This window comes from Epinephelus fuscoguttatus, linkage group LG4, assembly GCF_011397635.1.
Source record: "Epinephelus fuscoguttatus linkage group LG4, E.fuscoguttatus.final_Chr_v1".
Taxonomy (NCBI): Eukaryota; Metazoa; Chordata; class Actinopteri; order Perciformes; family Serranidae; genus Epinephelus; species Epinephelus fuscoguttatus.
The window spans coordinates 13,319,270-13,334,567 of NC_064755.1; the positions used below are offsets into that span (position 1 = coordinate 13,319,270).

The 15,298-nt window shown below is 41.2% G+C and overlaps 1 protein-coding gene across 3 annotated transcripts in view; it reads left to right on the top strand.

Moving 5' to 3' along the window:
* Positions 1 to 15,298, top strand: part of nup93 (nucleoporin 93) — a 46,624-nt gene that overhangs the window by 13,896 nt on the left and 17,430 nt on the right. Inside the window, exon 1 of one of the 3 annotated variants that reach the window (XM_049573092.1) lies at positions 10,855 to 11,165. The exons of the other annotated variants lie outside the window; for them this stretch is intronic. The gene's annotated coding sequence lies outside the window, so the exon portion shown is untranslated. Of the gene's footprint in view, positions 1 to 10,854; positions 11,166 to 15,298 lie in introns of those variants that run through there. 3 annotated transcript variants of the gene reach the window in all.

Here is a 15,298-nt window from a genome sequence, read left to right on the forward strand (position 1 = left end):
TCTAATAGTTTAGAATTAGAAGTTTAGAATTTTGTCATTAAAAAAGCTCATAAAATCATTACTGCTAAGGGCTAAAGGAATACAAGGCTCAATAGAGCTTTGACTCTCAGTCAGCCTGGCTGCAGTGCTGAAAAGAAACCTGGGGTTATTCTTGTTTTCTTCTGTTAATATTGAGTAATAGTTTGCTCTGCCATTGCGGAGGCCCCTCTTATACAGTGGTGGAAAAAAGTTTTCAGACACCCTTAAAATTTTACACAATCTCAAATATTATCATGAAATATTTGTGGAAAAATCTTTTTTGTGTGTCAAAAGGTGTGGCTGCATTAGACAGATACAAACAAATACAAATTATATTTTTTTGTTTATTGTTTACAAGAAAAACTAACAAAACTAAATTCTTGACAGTTTCAATATGTCAGTTCTCAACATTGTCGGTATCAAAGTCAACAAATAACAGAGAATGTGTTCAAAACTGAACAAAAAATAAATAAACCATCACATCATCAAATTAATATTTAGTAGTCCTGCCATTGGCACGTAGTAGAGCTCTAATCCTGGCTGGCATGTTCCCCACAAGCCTTTCACACTGTTGAGGGGTAATCTTGTCCCATTCTTCTTGAATTACTGCTTTTCATTCTTCTAAATTCTTTGGTTTATGCTTTGAAACAGACCTTTTGATAATCCACCACAGATTTTCAATGGGGCTCATGTCCGGGGATTGAGCTGGCCACTCTAAGACCTGGATACTGTGCTCCTGCAGCCAAGTTCTACTGGCCTTGGATGTGTGGCAAGGGCATTATCTTGTTGAAACATCCAGTTTTTACCTTGACGGAACCGCAGAAGGGAGCATGTGGGTTTCGAGAATGGTACAATACTTGGTAGAGTTCAATGTGCCATCACAGACAGTGAGATGACCAACACCAGCAGCACTCATGCATCCCCAAACCATGATACTGCCTCCACCATGCTTGACAGTAGGTACTGTACATGCTGGAGATAATGCCGCCTGGCCTTCTGCGTACCCTCACATTAGTAGGAGGAAGATAAAGCTGGAAACTGGACTCATCTGACCACAAAATCTTCTTCCAATTCCTGGCTGTCCAGTTCTTGTGTGCCTGGGCCTAACGACGCCGGGCTAACCTCTGTCTGTCATTGATCAGGGGCTTCTTGATAGCCTTGTAGGACCTCAAGCCATGATCTAAAAGTCGGCCACGTACAGTGCGGGTGGAACACTGGACACCAGTTTGGTTTGACCACTGCTGCTGAAGCTCCTGTGATGTCATTTGGCAGTTTTGCCTGCACATGCGGATCAGGATGCGGTCATTTCTTGCTGAAGAAACCCTTGGACGCCCAGATCTTGGTTTGTCTTCCAAGCTGTTGGTTCGTCTGTATTTCTGCAGAGTGTATCCAACTGCTGAAGGACTGCATCTGCACTTCCTGGCTATCTGGCAGCAGCTGTACCCTTCCTGGCTGAGAATCTTTATCTTCAGGCGTGTTTCCTGCGTTAGGTTCCTTGTTTAGCCATTTTTGTGTCTGAAGAACTTTCAAATGTGCTGGCTTTATGTAGACACGAAGCTTGGCAACAAAAATTGTGTCTTTTAATAAAAAGAACGACCTTCATCACTGGTACCAAAATGACCCAATACTCAAAATTTCTCATGTATTTTTATGGAACCAATCAATTTTAAGTTTTTAATGGCTTTTTTAGGATTTATTTAGTATTTTGGCTGTGACTGTACTAAAAGAAATTGCACTTGAAGACCTAGAGTGATTCTTAATGCAGTATTTCACAAATGCATGGGGTGTCCGAAAACTTTTTTCCACCACTGTATGTTTTGAGACTGTCTGCCGAGATTAAACGAGATTCTTCCAGTTTGGTTAATTGCCAATTCAAATTTTCGCGATATTTGTTTTAACTAACGGGTTTGAGAGTTATACCAAGGAGCGAACTTTATTTGCTTTGTTAACTTCTTTTTAAGAGGAGCTACAGAGTCGAGTGTTGGTCGCAGCGAACCTACGGCGCTATCGACAAGATGATCAATTTGGGAGAGGTTAAAGTCGGCACGGGAAACCTCTGCTACTGAAGGATATAGTAATGAATTTAACGACGGAGGATTCATTTCCTTAAATTATCATTTCCTTAAATTTACCATACCTATTTTATGGCTGCTGATCTGTTTCTCTGCTTGGAGAATAAGAAGTTCCCAGACCTCATTGTTTTCCTAATTTGTGGATATTTTCAGCTACTGTTCTTATTCTTTCAGTTAGCTGCTTACTGCTGCCAGCTACTTTTAAAATCTCCCGCATTGGGTTGCACACAAAACATGGCGTAAAAAAACGTCACACTCTTGCCACCCATGATCCCACCCCACAGACTGTCCTGACCAGACACTGGCAGATTAAAGGCAAGACCACTCTGTCCTCCAGTTCCGCAATCACACCTTTTCTACAGCATGGCGAGGCAGCATGACAGCGTGATATTCCTACCTTGAACAGGCAGTGTAAAAGGGACTAGAGTCACCACCAAGCGCTGGCCGGGTCTGAACAGGAAAATTTGATATCCTGGACACTATAGAAGTTAACTCTGCAGTCAGTCATTTCATGTACAACATAATATTACAAACATTAAATAATTCTGAAACACCACATGCGAGAGAGACCAACTTGTTTTTAGCCCAGAAGCTAACTTTAGCCATTGTGCTGTTCCAACGAGGGCTCCGGTGCAATCATATTCCTTTCAAAAGTTTTGTAATCCAGCCTTGAACTGCGGAGTCGTTTGGGAAACTTTGTAAAATGCATCTGTAATGTAGGGCTCTAGTCAACCAAAGAAAATCTTGGTCGACTAAAGTCACACATAATCTTCAACGAATTGATTAGTAGTGGGGAGAAAAAGAAATCATTATGTAGGACTTGGAGGACAAAATTATTTTTACTTCTGCGGTAGTCTCGCCACCAGACAATCAGAGATCTCTGCCTTCTGATAGTCTGGGGACACTCCTTTCTAAAGTGTGTTTAACACACTGGAGAAAACGGCTGGCAACAAAGCAACGCCTCTTGCATTTTTGAAAAGGACACACCCTCCCAGAAATGTGTGCTCCCCCTTTTCTCGTCTGCAAGGACACAAACACACAGAGAGCTTGAAAATGGATGCCGAGAGATTTAACTCTGTTTTATCAAACGTGTGCTCGGTCCACAAGATTGTGGAAATGAAGGACTTACAGCGACTTGAGCCATTTTGTACCGCTACACGTGTTTGTAGTCGGACTATGTTTACGAGCACAAGAGTTCAGCGGGCCACTGAAGGACTGCCCTGCGGATTTACTATTGGTTCTGCAACGTAGGGAGTTTTTTTAAACTCTGAAATTGTATCCGCCCATCTAAACACAAAATCAGGGAGAAAGACATCAGTCTTTAGTTAAGCAAAGCATCTAAAGACTGACTTGTGAGTCTACTTCTGCGGTGGTGTGTCTGTCTCACTCTTAGGGCTGTCAAAAGCACCATGAAATTGAATTTGAATATTTATGAATTAATTTAGTAGAGTTTGAATAATAATCGAATGTATTATTAATTTTTTTATTGATTTTTTTTTTTTTTTAATTATTAATATTATTATTATTTTTTTTTAAAAAAAACACATATATAAATAAGATGCTTATTGCTGGCGCAATATGAACGTGACACTCGGATGAAAACACCTGTTCTGACCGCAATGTTTGGATACTTGAGTGCGCCTGTAGTTTTCCACCACAAGAGTGGATCCTGTTCGGCTCGTACTGGTGTCTCATTCTGGTAACGTTTCATCTCTTCTTGTTTCAACGGTTCCAATTTAATCAGAAGACAAATTAAACAGGATGACTAGCCAATGTGAAAATCAAAAGGAAGCACAGAATAATGTACTGAAGGAGACTGTTGTGCCATCACATTTTTTTGTGGTTTGAGAGCAAAGATCCGGTTGCCGCTGTGCAAAACTCCGCAGTAGATTTCAGACATAGTCCTACTAAAAAAATCTCACACAGGCTACTGTTATAGAGTATTAAATAGTATACTTTGTGACAAACCATTCACTGATGTCAATTTTACACTGAAATACAATGTAATACATAACTGTCAATTAAGATAAATGGTTTATTTTAAAAAGTTAACTGTATTAATTAGTGAAATATTAATTTGAATGTATGTTACAGTCTCTTCTCTGTGAAATTATCAACATGAGGGGAACTGAGTGCTTTGAGTGTTGTTATTGATATAATGAGAGCAGCCTCTCTCTCTCTCTCTCTCTCTCTCTCTCTCTCTCTCTCTCTCTCTCTCTCTTAGCTCAGGGAAGAGCTAAGACGCTGGCAAGCGGGCAGAGCCCAGATTTTTTGGGTTTGAATAGAGTTTTCTCTACCACAGAGTTGGTTTAAGTTGTTAAATGCTGCTGTGTGTGTTGGCCAGCCGGTCCCATTTCTTTATGTTACTGCTGTTGCTGCCCCTCTCCATTTAAGTTAGTCTCTGGGTGATGACAGAATAAAGTATTCACAGCATACTTCACAATTGTCTTGCAAATGTAATTAATTAAATTATTATTATTTATTATTATTAATTAAAACATGCTTGCAACCACTGCCTTTTCTGAAGATGAATTAGGAGATAGGCTCTAGCATGTCCATGATGCACACTGCCCTTGTGGTTGATGTTTCGTTGACATCACATTATTAACTCAATTTAGATAATCAATTATTGGCATTTGTGAATCAATGCTGAATCACCCACGTCCACATCACAATGCGTCTACCAATTGTTTCCCCCCCACCCCTACTAAGCATCCATGATGTGTTTGTAGAACCGATCAGTGGCAGTGTTCCTGATGTGTTGACCAGTTAGAGGCTTTGTTTCTCAGTATGTCTGGCTATCAGGAGAGTAATGGGCAAATAGCTGAGATGTGCCGGGGGTGTGGTAGTCACTTCCCAGAGGTTACATCATGGTGGTGCTGGTGTAACACTGCTGGCAGCTAGCTGCTTTAGCAATGTGTATGTTTGTGTGCATTGATTTTGATGTTTGTTTTTAAAACTTGAGCCGTGACTCTAACATGGTCATAGAAGTACAATGCTTCATCTGTGCAGTACTCTTTAACTAAATGGAGCAGTTATGATTTTGTGGTGTTTTATTAACAGTAGATAATGCATAATCCTCTACAATGCTCCACTTTCTAATGAGTCAAGGATCTGCACCTCATCTTTACCTTTATCTTCCACACGATACTGCTTTCCTTTTTACCTCTCTCCCCCTCACCCTACCCTCTCTCTTCCTCTGGTCCCTGAGCTCCACCTCTCCCTCTTCATTCCTCTTTTTTATACAGCTGTATTTTCTGTCAATCTGTGCATTCATCTCTCTTTATCCCTTCTATTCTCTCTGACCTCTTAGGCCATAGATGTGACACCAGTTTAACAAGTCCAGTTCTTTTCATTTCTCTTCATACATTTCTGTTTTTCCTCCTCTGTGGCTTCCTGCCTGTTATTCGTCTTGGTCAGCCGGATGTATGCTAGCCTGGGTGGGTTTGACTGACTGACTGACTGACTGACTGACTGGAAGAGCACTTAGCTTCTGGCACCGTGGGGGCACACACTCACACGCACATACACACTCCCTCTCTGCTCTTGCTCTTTTCCCCTTATTGATTTATAAGAAGACTGTACATTACAAAGTTTCATTTCACAATAAATGTGCAATATCTTATTCAGTAGAATAATTCCTCTGCTGTGTTACAGACAAAACCACAACTCCATTTGAACAACCGAATTCCAGGAAGGTGGTGAGAATAAATGGCTAGTCAGTAGGGATAGTAGCACTGTATTGGCATCCATTTTAAGGCCCATATATTCAGCGTGTCTTGTAGGCTGCGATGCCCATTCTACATATATGAACGTAAATATTCAAAATGACTTGCACACCACAAACTACATCCACAAAAACGGCAGTGGAGTTAAATGAACATCTCTATAGCACAGTGGTCTTATTTATTTAGTATATTGTAAAGTGTAGGGTTTTCTACTTTTCTGGTCACTCTGTGTATCTGACCAGCTGGCCAAAAAGGAGGTAAGTAGTCATCTAATAAGCCGGCTGCTGGCCCTTTGGGAATTCTCTTTTAATTAAGATCATGAGATGATATACAAACAGTTGACTCTAATTGCAAATTGTGACTAATTGTGACTCTAATCTCACTGGGTGTATTTGGCTCAATGACAAGGAGCCAAAAAATTAATCAGACTCAGGAGGCCCGTTCAGCAAGAAATAACAAAACAATGGGGAAAGCTCGTGGTGAATTCTGTTGTTCGGAGAAAACAGAGCCAAGTTCTGATAAACGGCAAGCCATGCTGCGTCCCACTTTTTTTTCCTCTCCGACAGATCTCCACTTAACATCCCAGTGGGACAGTCATTTTACATCCCCAAGTACACTGAGGGGAAAAGAGGTTAATTGGAGCTGCAACATTACGAGGCAGCAACGCTACAGAGGATTGACATACTACTTGTAGGACAAAAGGCAACAGCATCACTTTCAGTAAAAACAGTGTTGCAGTATTCATAAGACGCATACGCTGACATATCCCAAGATTCATTACACTGTAAAGACATTGGTCAAGTAGTTAAATGTTAGATCTACATTGGTCAAGTAGTTAAATGTTAGATGTCAAAGGAAATTTACAAAACATCAATCGCTTACAGCAGTTGGCGCTTGAATTCAATTGCAGAGATATGGGAAATTGGCAAACTTGTTAATTTCTGTTTTCATTTTCAGCCAAAACTGCAACATTTAAAGACGTATAGTTAATCAACGGTGTTTCTGCTGTGCTTTTTTTATGTACTACCTTAAAAGACCCACCCCAAAAAACAAATACCAGTTTAAGTGTACACTATATTTATAATGTTTTCTCCACTTAACCTTCACATTAACCAATCGAGGCCTTAGTAGACCAGTAACTTTTGTGTTCTGCGAAGTAAAGCTACTGTTTTTGTCAGTGGAGTCCGGTCGCTATGACATAACGACCTCGATTCCCCATCAAAAATGGCTGTCTGGTAGCGAGGTAAATCAGTGAAAATAACCTAAATATAGCATGCTCTTAAACTGATACTGATTGTTTTTGCTGGCTAAGAACTAACCAATTGAAGCAGCCCTGCTCAGCACGGTTTCATTTTATGTATGTGACTGTTTCTACTGAGAAGTAATTGTCAAAAACATTGTGATTTGTTCTATAAAACCAGACAAAATGAAAGCATTATTGCAAAATGGAACGTGGCACAGTAATCTTAGTATTTCAGTTGTCTCGTTTTCATTATGGTTGGAAGCCATGAATCAGAATTGAAAATAAAATTTTATAAGTTGCCAAGCTTTCAGTGTTGTCACGATACTAAAATCTTTGTTTCGGTACCAATACCTATATGAATTTCGATACTTTTCAATACTCTTAGGTACTTTTCCTAAGGAAAAGTCCTTTTGGATACAAACCTTTAGAACAATAAATAGTAGGGGTGTAACAGTACCAAAAAAAATCATGGTTCGGTAAGTACCTCGGTACCGACGTCACGGTTTGGTAACTCAAATGTTCCACCAAGTTTGTGTTGTCTCGTGTCGTGTCGTCTCCCTTTGCAAGGCAGACTTTCTCTTGCCTTTTTTCACGTGCGCCAGCTGCGAATGTTGATACAGGTGTTGTCATACACACCACTTGCGCAATCTGTGCTCCAATAGGAACAAGAAAGGTGTTTGTGTGCATAAATGAGTAAAATAAATTAACTAAATTAATGAATTGAATCAATTCCAAAGTACCGGTATTTTCCAAATGCAGTATAGTACCGTTTGGAATACTCTAGTACCGCGGCACTATTTTAGTACCGGTATACTGTGCAACATTAGAAGCTTTTCTCAAAATTCAGTACCTACAAGCACAATGTAGCATGATGCCAGAAGTCAGAACTGAGTGTGCTGGTGTTTGTGGATTTTACACAAAAGAAAGGAAGCTACATTAGCTTCTACTAGCATGACACATCTAAATCTCTGACTGAACTGTGAGCATCTGAGTTTGTGAATAATGTAGAGCTAGGTTTTAACAAGGAAGAAGAAAGCATCGAATTAAAGACTCAACAGCTCTAGTTTAAATCGCCCACCACTTGCCCAACAATCATTTGACATTGGTCTACCCATTGCTGACATGGGTTAAGCATTTCTTAATGTGTAGTATTCATTTTATAAACAGTGCGTAGTCCTTTACAGTGCTCCACTTTGTTACAGTTCAGCAAGGGTTTGTATCTTGTCGTTACCTTTTTCTTCCCACTGGTACTGCTTCCCTCTCTCCACACTGAGGGAAGTTGCCGCATTTCCCTGAGCAACATGTGTGTGTCTCTGTCTCCCCAGTTGTATAGTAAGTATAGTCGAGATTAAATGAAAACTCTAGTTTATAAGAGGTATGATGACATGCACCAATTTGTTAAACTGCCTATAATCGCAAAAATAATGCAGAAATATTTTAATGCTTGAATTCTGTCTTAAATGATGCAAGGCTATGGGACATGTGGGAGTACTGGATAATGATAGACAGGACACAAAAATGCAAACATGCCGTCTGTGTGTGTCTCATTGTGTATCTATAAATGTGTTTGTGTGTGTGTGAGAGTGTGTTTCACATGAGTGAGCTGCTACATCCCTCCGCCGTTCTTGTCTGGAACACACATGCTGAGGGAATTGATGTGTGAATTATGTGTCTGTATGTATGGCTGAGCTCAAATGAGAGAGGATCTTACTATATACTTACTATAGAATGCTATACAGACACAGATGCCTATGTGTGGGGCTTCAGACTAGACTGCATGCATTGATTTGTTAATGTACGTTTTCATGCAGTTTCTCTCGGTGTATAGTTAAAACGTACATCAGGATACATGTATGTCTCACCCCATGCAGATTTTCCTGCTCAAAGATGAGTAAACTCTATGATGCTATGATACTGAAAAATGAAAGCTGTCATTTTGTGCCCCAAATACTGCGATACAATTGTATATTCCATTGTCATCACCACAATGGCTTGCCAAAATGATGTTGCTTAGTTTTGCATCATTTACAGTTGTAATGCAATGGATTTGATTGATTCCGATTATGCTTTGGGTCTTATCTGCAGTATACGTGCGTCCATGGATGTATGTGTATACAGGATTTTAGACAGAGGCACTGAAGGCTCCAGCAGAAATCTGAAAATGTCAATATAAAGCATGTTTCATAACAATCCCCTTTAATTTCGGACACCCAACCCTCATGCTACTGGCACATCTACATACAGATGTGCAGACCACCAAATGTCCTCACATCGTAGACGCTTTTACAATGAAATGCTAGTTCTATTTTCTGCCAGCTTGGCATTTGTATCGTATGCTCTGTGAGTTGGTAATCATCATAGATGAAACGCTTTGGCTTGGTATTCGGCAATTCTGGCTTTTTTGTTTTCTCTGTCATAAAATAATGTATACAGTGGTAAACAAAGGAGGATGAGGAATAGAAATAGAAAACCAAGATAAAAGAGGAGCTAAAGAGGATGGCAATCAAATGAAAAAATCGACAGAAAAATGAAACTGTAGAAGCGGAAGCCGGCGAGCAGTGCTGCTAGAAAAATGGCGACCGGCTGCAATTTTTTCTGTCTCTGTGTCCTCGTCTCACTTTTCACTGTTCCATCTTTCTCTGCCAGGGCTCGCTCTCTCTCTCTCTCTCTCTCTCTCTCTCTCTCTCTCTCTCTCTCTCTCTCTCTCTCTCTCCTCTTTTCTGCACCTAACTCTCTTTCAGCTGGTGCCTCTGCTTGCTCTCCTTTTCTCTTTTGCTTTACCTTCTTTCCTCTCTGGTTTTTCATCTCTTCCTCCCTCTCCCATTTACATCCTTTCTCCCCCTCCCTTTCTCTTCTCTTGCCCTCCCCAACCCCTTACATGCACACACACATTTCCCTCAGCAGTGATGGCATGCGTTCAGCGGATGCAGTTGGCTAAGCCCAGAGCATCTGCTGAGATAGACGAACACTACTGACATAGCTTCACAGGATATGCGTGTCGTGCACAGGCTCCTTGTGCTGTGTTTGCATGTCTGTATCTGTGTCAGTCGCGATCGATCGCTGGCATATACAGTGCCTCTCCGTGTGCTTATGAATGAATGTGTGTGTCTAGCGTAGATTTGGCTGCACGTGGGCGCATGCATTCTCATCCTGTCTGTGCTGGCCTGCACACATGAATGCGGCTGTATGGCATGTGGCTGTGTGTGAATGACTGTGGGCCATGTGTACGAGATATGAGTGGAGGTGTGGGTATTAACATGCTTGCTTTGTGTGTGCTGTGATAGTAGGCCTGCATATAGGAATGCCCCCACCCCCCACCCCCACTCCTCTTCCCACATGTGCCTCCCAAACCCTTCATTAACTAAACATGACCCTTAAGAGCATGATTAGCCTCATTTCAAGACAGGATGTCGGAAGCCATCAACCGAGGGGGAAAAAATCCATTACTATAATTGCATTGAGCTGAGGGAGGGAGGAGAGAGGGAGGGAGGGAGGGAAGAAAGGAAGGATGCATAGATGGATAAAAAAGGAAGAAAATGAGTGGGACTGGGAGGGAGGAGGCGGAGGGCCATGAGAGATGCTGGGATGAAGTGAAGGAGAGAGAGAGAGAGAGAGAGAGGATGGAGGATGAGGGCTGAGGGAGGGGGGTGTCAGCTGATGGTAGGAACTGATATTCTATATGAATCCATAGTTCCTTCTCGTGGATCCCCCCTGTGTCTGTGCACTCAGTTGGTACGGCCCTCTGACAATAAAACCACCTCCAATGAGTCTTGATGTGGCACTTTCACTCGGTACTCCGGCTCACGCACAAGAGTCACTGGCCTGCTTTCGAAACGGGGAAAGGCTGCAAGCAAACTGCCATGCCTGCTCGACAGGGCACAGGGAACACGCCCCAGCATGGCGGCCACTGCTGTTGCCCTGGCACAGCAACACAGAAGGATGGAGAGGCAGAGGGGCGAAGCAGGTCTCCTGGGCTGTCAAAGCCCAGATACCTGGGCACAGACAAAGAAATGAAAAACTATTTTTTTTTACTCTTTCTTGTCTCATCCTGTCTTCTCATCTGTCAGTCTGTCTGCCAGGCAGGCAGGCAGGCGCTCAGCATGAGTGAGTATTGCCTATACACATGGATATGCACACCCACCCACACACTTACTCACAGACAGGCATGTGCTTTGTCTGTTACACTTTTTAGTCACCTGTCTGTCTCTCCCCTTCTTTTCCCTGCTTATGCTACATTGTCTGTGGCTGTATAGCACCCATGGATATAATGATGATTGTATAAAATGATTGTCGATGATTGGAGAAAAACATTGTTTCAACACACACACACACACACACACACATATATATATATATGTGTGTGTGTGTGTGTGTGTGTGTGTATGTATATGTATGTATGCTATAGTACCTTAAATATATATTTAATATTACACAGGAAGTGAAGGGTGTGGTTTCTCACACACACGCACGCGCACATACACACACACACACACTCACACTCACACTCGGGCAATGGTCGGCTCATTGTGTCATGGCAAATGAGGACAGAAAGCCTCCCACTCATACTTTCATGATGACTGGCACAGAGAGCAAGGCTCCCTGTCTTCATTTCCCCTTTAACTGCTCTTTGCCTGTGTCCTTATGTAGCCTTTAGATTCCTCGACACCATTTATCTCTAGACCGTATTTCATAGTGTGCAGTAAGCCAGACTGAGGGGGTGAAAAATCAGACTTGCTGATTTCCCCGAACATACTGTAAGATTGCATTCAGGTGCAGACAGTGTGACTATGACCAAAGGCTAATAGAATGAGGGCCTGTGTGTGCCGGCACAGAGAAGGAGCACATGCGTGCATGTTAACATGCATAGTCGAAGACACACACACACACGAAATACCGAAATTTTGAACGATCAATTTTATGTCATTTACTTGAATATGGTTATGTTTGTCCGTTGGCTTACATTAAGGTGTATTTTTTGAGACGCAGTCAGATGTCCACTGATCTTTGTAATATCTGCACATTATAGCAAAAATTAGAGACAAAGATTGAATTGCCATCAGTTGTATTTTTAAAATACAGTCCTTCTCAAAAGATTAGCCCTCAATTCTACCTTTTTTTTACCGAGTTCAGCTTTAATCGACGCACATCTACCATTTGTGTTTTAACAGCAATGGAGTATTTCCTGATTCATCTCTAATTATTTAATCCTCTCTGTGGCTGTGTTCCTGTAAAAGCTTCTGGGCTGTCTGACCAGCAGGCTGTGGGTGTTCACAGTGGGTTGCAGATCTCTGAGGATACACAATACAGGGGTGGGGCAACTGAAAACATACATCTTTAGATACACCTAATGCCCAGCACCGAATTGATCGTTGAATGTGATAAGCATGCCTGTGTCGTCTGCTGAAATGTCTTCTGTTTTTCTCTACGGTCCCTTTAATATGACGCATTTTTGATATTTTATGTTTATTTTTACCATTTGGGAACAAATACAAGGAGGAATTGAAGCGTTGGCAGTGTTTAGTCAGACTGAAATGCTGGGTACAGTGTGTCTCAGACTAAATAACATGCCAAGTCTTACAGCTGTTTAGTGCAAATCAAAATTGCACAGCAGTTGTGACGTTGGCAACAATGATGTTGCACCTTTCTGTGATCAGTCTGCGAAATTTAGTAGAACTGTAATCAGTCTTTAAGGGGGGGCTAATATTCAAAGTGTGTAACGTTTAAAAAGACAACATTTAAGATTCGGTTCGTTTTTTAAAAAGAAATATCTGATGGCAGTGACCTATCTTGTACCAAAAATTTTGTTAATTTTTGTTGTAAGTAACATCATCCTAACATTAACTCTTTGAGGCAAAAAGACTATTTCATGTAAAAGTGAAGAGCATTTGCATCTCAGACAAATGGGAATTTTGGCCACAGCTAATGGCAAAGTTGTCAATTTATATTTGGCACTAAAAATGTTGTATAGGCAAAGTCATTGGCAGTGCAACTGCAGCTGGCAACAGGCAACAAAATGACAGCAATGAAAAATCTTTGCCTCCTGATGTACTTTAGTTGAAGCAAAAATGCTGAGGTGGCTGCAGGGCAGAGTTATCCAGTATTGCCCAATGTGCCATCATTGCTTTAGATGCTTTTGGAAAGAGACACCCCCTCCCCTCCCCTCGCCTCTCCTCCGTGTGTGTTTCTGGACAAGATGATTTCACCTTCTCATTTCACCTCCAATTTACTGGAACAACAATCAGAGTCATCACCAGTGACTAATACAGTTTCATGTTCTCTTGTCGTAGATACATCCCATAAGCCTCTGTTACAACAATTCTATTCTACTCCTTTATCCAGTGCAGCTCTCCAGTGAGCGTTGACCTGAGCTCTCCTCTGGTTAGAGTGGTTAAATATAGACCTATTCTCAGCCTCTCCTGGGAAAAAAAGTGAGATGGAGAAAGAAAGAGAGAGAGAGGGCTGAGGGAAAGAAAGGATATGAGGAATGGACCAGAGGGGTAAATGGGTGGGTTGGTGAGACAGAAACTTAGTTTCCTTCTTAATTTATTCAAATTGAATGGTATGAAGCTTTTTACCAAGACCAAGTTAGACCTTTTAGTTTAGCCTTTAAAATAACAGATAATGCCATGCAACTGCAAAACTGAAATTTAACTGCGTTTCACAAACATAAAGGCACTTCTGATTTCTGCCATGATGGCAGCATCTCACAAAGAAACTAATGTCATGTAAGGACAATAGTAGAATTGTTGCACTATATAAAGACTCAAAGTGGACTGAATCTTTGCCTGACTAAATAGGCTCGGACTCTGTTTTGGTTTTCAAATAAAGATGTAAAGAAGCTGGTCTTGTCTTCTTGTTTTTCTGTTGGTGCTAGATTGTGACCTCAATGATTGCTGTTTCTTAAATTTTAAGGCCCAGTACTGACCCATTTAGGGCTGTAGCAAGCTGCTGTCCACTATGACTGAGTTCAGAGTTTTTTTTTTTTTATCTCTGTATCATGGCTTACATTCTTCTCTTGTCAAATGATGACACTTCTTCTCCATTGCTTTTGTGGGTGTCACAATAGACAAGGTTAAACTCATTGTGGAGATAGACAGTGATTTGTCCAACCTTTATAAAGACATTGTTACAGCTATAGCTGTTTAGATAGTCTTTTTAGATGAGGAGTCAAGTAAAGAAAAACACAAAAGGTACTACTACAAATGTTCTTTATATGCCATAAATTATGCTTGATATTCAGTTTGTTCATAGCGGCGGGGTTTGGACTAAACGCATCACTTTCTGCAATCCAAATGATGTTAAGATGCTTTTTAGATTAGCGCCTTTAAAAGCTTTTGATCATTTCATCAGTATCAGATTCAGCTGGTGATCCATTTTAAGAATAGCTCCCAACTGCATATTGAGAGCATAGTGCACTGAGGCCCAGGTTGGCCCGGTCAGATCATGCATCATCTCTATACCTCTCTAACATTGGTGGGCTTTCAATGCAGTATGATCAGTTACTCAGTAGTGTTTTTTGGTATTGACATTGTTTCAAGAAGTTATTCATTCTCACAGTGAACCATTTGTGCCGCTAATTTGCTCTCATTTGTCAGGGCAGAGGGATGAAAGAGGAGTAGAGGAATGCAATGACAGACAGAGGTGAAGGCTGAGAGCTCAGAAAGAAAGGATGGGGAGGAAATGAGACTGAAGTAGGCACAAGAACGAGCAGGTGGGGGGGATAGGGACACGAGAGAGGTGATGAGAGAGGAGAGATAAAAGCAAGAGGAGAGCCAAAAGCACCCACATCCCTGTAGAGCAGAATGATCTCCAGTCGGCTTTGAGAAATGCTGTCTCTCACCAGGTGCTTGCTCTTCAAACTAAAAGGATCCTGCATACTTCAGACGCAAAAAATGTCATCAGTGAATTAAAAAGCTGTTATATGACAGAGGAACAACTTTTCGACAACTTAAGAAACCATTATGTCAGACATAAAAGGCCAGTGGTTATATAAACTCTTAAGAATGCAACCTATCGCCAGACTGTCTCGCATAAAGAGCATCAGTGTTTTACTTTAAATCTCAGAAATGTAAATTTGCACAAGCCAGCTCTCAGTTGGTGTATTAACCTCCAGTCAACAAAGCTGTCAAAGAATCAAGCCCAAACATAATACAAGCAAAAGAAAGGTGAAGTTTCTGTCTTTCTGTTCAGGTTTTCTCCTTAATTTTGCTGTCATTGTTATTGAATAGTGAGTATAA